This window comes from Zerene cesonia, chromosome 5 (genome assembly GCF_012273895.1).
Source record: "Zerene cesonia ecotype Mississippi chromosome 5, Zerene_cesonia_1.1, whole genome shotgun sequence".
Lineage (NCBI taxonomy): Eukaryota > Metazoa > Arthropoda > Insecta > Lepidoptera > Pieridae > Zerene > Zerene cesonia.
The window spans coordinates 7,353,271-7,361,704 of NC_052106.1; positions in this window are offsets into that span (position 1 = coordinate 7,353,271).

Genomic DNA, 8,434 nt, shown 5'->3' on the forward strand with positions numbered 1-8,434 from the left:
GTGAAAGAGCAACAAACACACAGACATCCTTACAAACTTTCGCATTTATAATATTAGCAGGATATAGTATATATTAAAATTACTATCAACATCCGTTGAACATCTTTCTGCATAAAGATATTCAGTCAAAGCTTATCTTAATAGTGTGTCAATTGAAAGAAGGCATTCAGTTAGCATTCTAATTGACTCTTGTAGTCATTATAAATGATATGTTTAAAAACTGGTAGAAAATAAAAACTTTTTAACGAGATAAATATAAAACGCCATTTTTTAATATTATATATTCGTTTCGATAAGAGGAACGATTCGCGACAAAACAACTCTGAAACCTAATAGATTCACTGTCGATAATGTTTGAGATTTGGTATTATATGGCATAATTTATCATAATTTGTATAGATTCTGTTCAATACTATCTATATATAATATGCAGTTTTTTTCTCCACCTAATTTAGGTACCTAAGTTGATCGCAAAAGTTTCATATTTCTTTCTTCTTTTATGGAAATCTTTTAATAGGTTTCAATGAACCTGCGAGATTCTATCATATCGAAAAAGACGATGCTAATATATCACATTGATTTTGTTTCTGTGTTCAATTGTATGTGCATTTAGGAATGTTGCATATTGTAACTATACATGTATATATTGCTTATATATTAAAAATATCCATAAATTAAAGTTTGAGCATGAACACTCAATAAGGCATAAGGCATCCACCAAAAACTAAAAATATAACTTAATAAATAAAAAAGTGTTATGACGCTGAGCGGCAGGATTAATTATCGCGTGTAATATATATTATTTGAGTAACTCCATAAATAACCCCTATTGTATTCTTTATTTTTTACAGTTTACTTAAAACACATTACATGTTAGAATACTATGAGTTAATCCAGAATACAATATATCTCTATACCAAAATTCATTCAGATACCAGCAGAGATTCTTGCGTGAAAGAGTAACAAAAATCCATACAATCTCATTTTGATTTCACTTCCTTCTGGCAAAAGTGAAGAATCCATCCATACTTATAAAATTAGAAGGATAGAAAATAGAAACCTAAGTACAAATCGGTTTTAGGTTCAATTTCATTTAACCACAAGAGATTATATTACAAGTCGCACAGATAATGCAATAGAAACGTAAGCCAGTTAAGATTACATAATATGTAAAGTTATATACGATAAGCGCTTGAGTGGTCATTGCTCTTCAATAGGTAGTTTATATGCATAACATTCAACTAATAAATATTAGTAATATATTATTTACTAGCTGCCCGACGTTGTCTAGGTTGACTTGTTTTTTATGTCATAATCGGCATTGGAGCTGGTGGGTCGCCTGATGGTAAGTGCACCACTGCCTACGACTGACTGACTTACTTCTCATTGTCTAAATATGTTACTTTTTAAACCATTTTTTTTTAATCAGTACATTGTGCCGCGCCTTCATTCGCGGACAAAATATAGTACACTTTTACCACAGATAACATAATACATTAATTTACCTCCAGATTGTGTCCACTTCCTTCTGGCACTAGTGTAATACTAATCTTGGTTTTGCTTTTTTTATTTATTTATTTATTACTCTTTAACAAAAATTGTACATAAACTTAAAAAAAATATATTAACAAGATAAAAAGAAAAAGAGGATTTTTAATGGAATTTTTGTCTATTCCCTCCTCTATGGTTAAACTATCTTCTAAATCCTAATCGGCGTCTTTTCATTAACATCGATTTAGTAGTTTGGCGCCAATATCGAAGACACGTGTATATACCACTATATATAACAATTTATATACTACTTTATGATATAAATTGTTAAATAACTCTCGCTCGAATGTTATTCACTTCGTAAAAATATAAATCTATTATATATATTCAGTCAATCAATGTAAGTAGATAATCGTTGTATGTCATCATGGTACGATACAGTTATCAATTCCAGGGAGTAATATACTCTTGTTTGCAGTAACAAATTGGTGCCTGGTGATAAGCTTTCTGTATGCGACTTCGCTAGTGAAATATTATACATTTAATAAGAATAAAAGAAGAATAATATACATTTAATAAGAATAAAAGAAACATGAAATGATTGTACTGTCACCAATTCTTGATAATATATAATCTATCCCTTTAAAGTGACTCTAAACAGAGTCTAAAGGAGTCGGTTACATACAAATATTAACTGGTGAAGCTCAAGCTACACCTATTTATTATATAAAGGCGTAAATAAAGACATGTTAAAACAAAAAGTCATTAAACTTGACGTGATTCGACGTGACGCTAAAAGACGTGACACTTCGAATTAGCCTAATAGAGTGATTGGAATTGGCATCCCTATTTATTGGTTTGAGCCATTAATTAAGAGAAGAAGATGAGTTTCATATAAAAAATTAAATAAGCAAACATAACATTAAAAATATATACACACTTTGTCTTTTTTCATGTACGAAAAAAAATATCGTAATTTGCGAATAATAAGCACACCATATGAGTACTCTATAAATGTGTATAATCATGTTTGATTTATAAATGTCATAACTAACGTAATATTTCTGAGTAACACATGAGTTACACTCAACAACATAAGTACAACGGAAAAATTGTGCCGCAATTTATTTTCAAGGTTATCATATATCAAATACACAGTATGCTTGCATGTATTTCAGAACGATAAGCATTGAAGTTTCATACGTGTGTAACATTTATATTGGAAATTTAACTAGCTTTAACGCGTGACGATGTCTGATCAAATACATGTTATTCGCCATATAACCTGTTATGGGTTATCCGATAAAAGTAGCTCTTATCTAGTAGTCTGTCTACAGACACGAGTTATACTATTAAATAGATCTGTTGCGACTTGAATAGACGAACAAACAAACTTTCGGATGTATACGTAGTTGTTTTAATTAACCAGAAGGTAAACTAATTCACATTTCAATTGTAATCTGGAACCAAATTATGCAATTATATAATTACAACAATACAGTTCGGGTTTAGCGGGGGTAGAAACAGAAGAAAATTGATCAGCATTTTATTTATTTATTAATTTTTTATTACAAAAATATTCCTTTGTAAACCACAATATAATTAATAAATAGTATAAGTGATTGAAGTTGAGACGAATACAAAAAGCATTGTAGATTTTTCCGAAAATTATAAGCACATTATCGAACGTCTGTTATTATATATCATTATAATTTTAACCTTGAAATGAAACCGGTACTGTAATTTTTTAAGTATATTCCCCACTTTTTGCATATTATTTATACAAAAGCACTTCGCCATAAACGCTTTGTATGGCATTATAAAGTTGTTTATTCTTTGATCGAGACTTCGATACTCTTTATATTATTAATGACAACCCGTTCTCCCCGGCTTCGCCCGTGGTACACTCAGTGAAGTCAGAGACTCAGAGCTTCCTAATGGTGAAATAATTGTCGAAATTTCAGTTATAAGTGAAAACTTTACAAACACACAAAAATATGAAAGTTTCCTCTTTATAATGTGTAGACTAGTTGCGCCGTACGGTTTCACCCGCGGACGAACTCACAGGCATAGCGAGGATTTATATAGCTCATGTCATATTCTGATGTGTAACAACACAATACATAAATAAATACACAATTTTTGGAGAATTTCATTAACTAGTTTTTAGGTGAAAGAGTAACAAACATCCATCCATACTTACATACTTTCGCCTCCATAATATTAGTAGGATATTCAGCGATAGGTACAGTCCTTTTCAAGAGACTTAAAAAAATGTTTACCCATCCAATTTATGAACGTGGCAACCGTTCCTTAACCTGGTTTTGTATTATTATGTGTTTTTATACCGGCAACATACATATATCATCTCTGAAAATTAGAACTTGCTATCACGGTTCATAAGATACAGGTTATTTCATCCTTAGTCCTAATTACTTTTTTCGTTTGGTTTTTTTCTTTAGGTACGAAAAAACATAAATTGTATTGCTTTGAATTTATCCCTACTAAATCTTATACCTTTAAACGAGCAATTCTTGTATTTATATATATATATATTTGGAATCTCGGAATCGGCTCCAACGATTTTCATGAAATTTAGTATATAGGGGGTTTCGGGGGCGATAAATCGATCTAGCTAGGAATTTTTTTTAGAAAATGTCATATTCGTGTTTTATTCGTGTTTTATCGATTTAAACTTACTTTTTCAACAAATAGGAGGCGTTTGAGTAGTCCCAATTTATTATGATTCTTCCTGACATCTATTGGCGAATCATCCTATTAATATTATAAATGCGAAAGTTTGTAAGTATGGATGTATGGATGTTTGTTACTCTTTCACGTAAAAACTACTGAACCAATTGCAATGAAATTTGGTACGTAAACAGCTGGATAACTGGAATAACATATAGGCAACTTTTTATTCCGATATTCCTACGGGATACGGACTTACGCGGGTGAAACCGCGGGGCACAGCTAGTATTATAAAAGCGAAAGTAAGTCTGTCTGTCTATCTGTCTGTCTGTTACGCTTTCACGCCTAAACCACTGAACCGATTATGATAAAATTTGGTATGAAGATAGAACTGAACTTGGGAAAGGACATAGGATAGTTTTTATCGCGAATAAAGGGTAGAAAGGGTTGAAAGAGGGGATGAAATTTTGTGTGAAAGTTCGTTATTGTCAAACCGATTTTGATGAAACTTGATATGAAGATGGAGCTAAACGTAGAAAAGAACAAACCATACTTTTTAATGCGAAGAAAATACTCCTAACCATGTCGCGCGATATAAGCGAATACAACGCGGGCGAAGCCGCGGGCGAAAAGCTAGTTAAGATATAAATTACATAACGTTACTTGAAATATACCTAACATGTACCTCAACGGAGCACTTGTTTTCCTGTCAGTAATCGCTCACAGATAACAGTAGAATGTTTGTGCCCTCAAGTTATCAACAATTGTTTATGTTATCAATTTCTGCGCTTATATCAATGACTATCATTTACATGGATTGCTATAGATTTAATCGCAATAAAATGGCCACCCACGAATCAATGACAATAAAATAAAAGAAAAAAACAAAATGGGCTACAATTGGCGCGAGCCTCTTTCGAATTTTCATTGCTAGAATATTACTGAACTTTTTTATTAAACTCAACAATGCAAATTTCACTTCTCATAAAATTAATTTTGTCTTGTTTTTTTTATTCATTCCCCTTATTTGTTATTTATTGTAATTAGTAAATAACCCTTTTTTTGTGTTTGTTAGTTCATTAACCTCTGCTAAAAAACAATTGCACAATTCGATAATAGCTCCTGAATTCTCGTTCAAATTTCGAACAAACTATTCAGCTCAATATTATTAGTATGACATGATAAGTTTATATACAACGGGGGGTACACCCAAGGTCTTTCGATCGTCTGATATACATATAAGTCACAATGACTCTGCCAATAACTGCGAGGAGTAAGTAGTGATGTGTACATGTCGCCATAACATTGTAACTGTTAAATTACAATGTATCTGTATTTTCTAAAACTGTCAGAATATATTGCAGTTATATATTACGCCGTGAATTTTTGCTTCGCGAGCTTCCAATTACTTTGTAATTAAAAAAAGGAACCTAATCTAACCAATAAAACATCATATTAAATGCCCATTTCATTATCAACGTTTTCATATTGATAAAATATAATGTACAGAAGAATAATGCATTAAATTACAATCCGTATGTTACAGACACTATTTGTCGAATCATTACAATATTGCACCATCCGTTGTAATCTATCGATGTTTGTAGTTTTACGGTGACACACATCACAATGGGCAGAGATCATGTGATTCAATAATATGAGGAAGTTTATGCAAGTCATGCTTGCACCAATCGAGAAACTTTTACGCGGGAAAACTGTTAATGCGTTTTCTTATATGGCGACTTGTTATAAAAAAAAATACAGTCTTTGCTTTATAATATTATAAATAATAATAAGTATTTTTATCAAACATCTAAACCGTCTTTAAATTGTCAGAACTAGACTCAATTTAAATGACCACACGGAACATGGGAGGCACAAAGTTTCAAATCAAAAAAGGATCATCAAAATCGGTTCACCCAGTCGAATGTTCTTGGGATATAAAGCCAAAAAATATAGTCGAATTCATAACATCCTCCTTAATCCATTTTTTTTTATGCCATAGCGGGCAATGGAGCTGGTGTTTCGTCTGATGGTAAGCGATTACCACCACCCATGAACATTCGCAGAGGTACTCAGCGAATGCGCTGCCCGCTGTTATGAGATAAGGGATAAGGAAGGATTGACGATGGGAAAGAATCGATTGGGAAGGGTGAGGAAAAGGAAATGTGACGCAGCCTTAGGACACGGTAAGACTACTTAATACTTTCCGAGTATGGTATACTCGGCTCACCAATGACTTAAGACATTGAGTAAGGAATTTGCACAGATAATATAATACTTTACTAGTAGTATTTGTGAATTTCCAGCAATCTAATTTCAACATCAGCCCATATTTGATGCCCCTTATGGGCAAGGGCCCTCTATGAGGGTTCAGGCCATAATCCACCACGCTGGCCAAGTGCGGGTTGATAAATCTAATTATACAGTGAAATTTAAATAGTATTAACATTAAATGTGGACAGCATTACTCATAACAAATTATTGGAAAGAGCTCAAAACGCAAGTTTTCATAAAAATGTTGTATGGCAAAGGTTTTTACATAAGGTATTGTTTATTCTAAATTTATGAGAAGAAATATTTACCTTTGTGACAAATTACAGAGTTGTAAAATGAGAATTTCTTTAAATATTTTTCAGATAAAAGCCTATGTACACTGGTGATAACGGACCCATATAACGATCGTAAATAGATTAGATATGATTTAATCATACGTTGAAATGGGAGCAAACAAATCAAACTATATAACCTATCCGCTAATATTATTTTTTCTGGTTATGTCATAGCGGGCAACTGATGGTAAGCGATCACCACTGCCTCTGAACATTCGCGTAGGTACGGCCACTGAATTCACCGCCAACTGAAAAGACAGAATGGAATAGGGAGGGTGAGGAAAAAGAAACAAATAATATAAAAATGAGTAGGAAAGGGCCAGTACCACCTGCGACGCTAATATCTTATCAGCTGGTGCCGCGTCTATTCCGTTGTCTTCTCTCTCAATAAACAAACCCTAGCCCTCCGTAGTCCATTCCTTAATCCAATCCACTCCATATCCTTCGCCAATTAAAAGGGGGCAACGCATTTGCGGAAACTCTACCACTGTAAATGTCATCGCTTATTATCGAGTGGACCTAGGGTGAATCTAGGTGAACTAGCTCGGTTGCACGTAAGAAACAATGCCTTTCAATATCGACACATTTTATGTGTAAATCACATCACACATACAAAATTATTTCACAATAATTCAATTGAACGCTGTTGTTATAAGTTCTTGTTCAGTTTTAGTTAGTGGTAGGCTAACTACTTACTAAGCTATTAGTAGTTAGACTACCACAAAGTGCCAAATAAAAGCATTACATAATTCCCTCACAGCATAACATGTTATATTTACATTTTTTTATCATTTATTTCGTGTATGCTTATTTATCACAATAAATGTATGGGATTAGGTGTAAATTCCATATTAATATTGATCAATATTTAAGTCTCATTTATAAAAATAAGATAAGATAATATATTCAAGAAAAAGGACATGCTAGCTGTAACCCGCGTCGCTTGAGTGGTACCCGGTTATAAAGAAGCCTATGTGCTAATCCCGATTACAATCTATCTCTACCAAATTCCATATATACTACTAGCCCTCCGCCAGCCGCCTTCTGAGTCAAAAGAAAATAAAAACAGAACCGAGATTTTACTCGCATAGTTCCTTTTCCCGAGCGATTTCCAGGATAAAAATGATCCTATGTCCTTTCCGGGGTGTTAAACTATATCCGTACAAAAATGCCATCCAAATCGATGCAGTCATTTAGATGTGAAGAAGCGACAGGCAGATATTTCGCATTTATAACATTATAATGTAATACATATATGTTATATTTCAGTTATTATATTTCAGTTGTTCAGCAGTTTAGTAGTTTTTGCTTAAAAAAGCAACAAACACACACTCATCCTTACAGACTTTCCCATTTATAACATTAGTAGGATACAAGTAGGAAGTAGGATAGGATAAGTAGGGGTTCGTAAACAATATTGCAAGAGCATTTGGGATTTCATAACGTGTGAATAGAAAATAAAATAATTACATTTATTTTTATGTTTATTTTTAGACATTATAAAATTAACAAGGTTATATCTTATTCTTTTTTTAAATTAAACTAATATTTGCGATAACAGTAACCGCTTACATTAAAATTTTTAAACGATACAATAACAATATAAACGAAATAGTTACGAAATAAATGCATTATTGAAC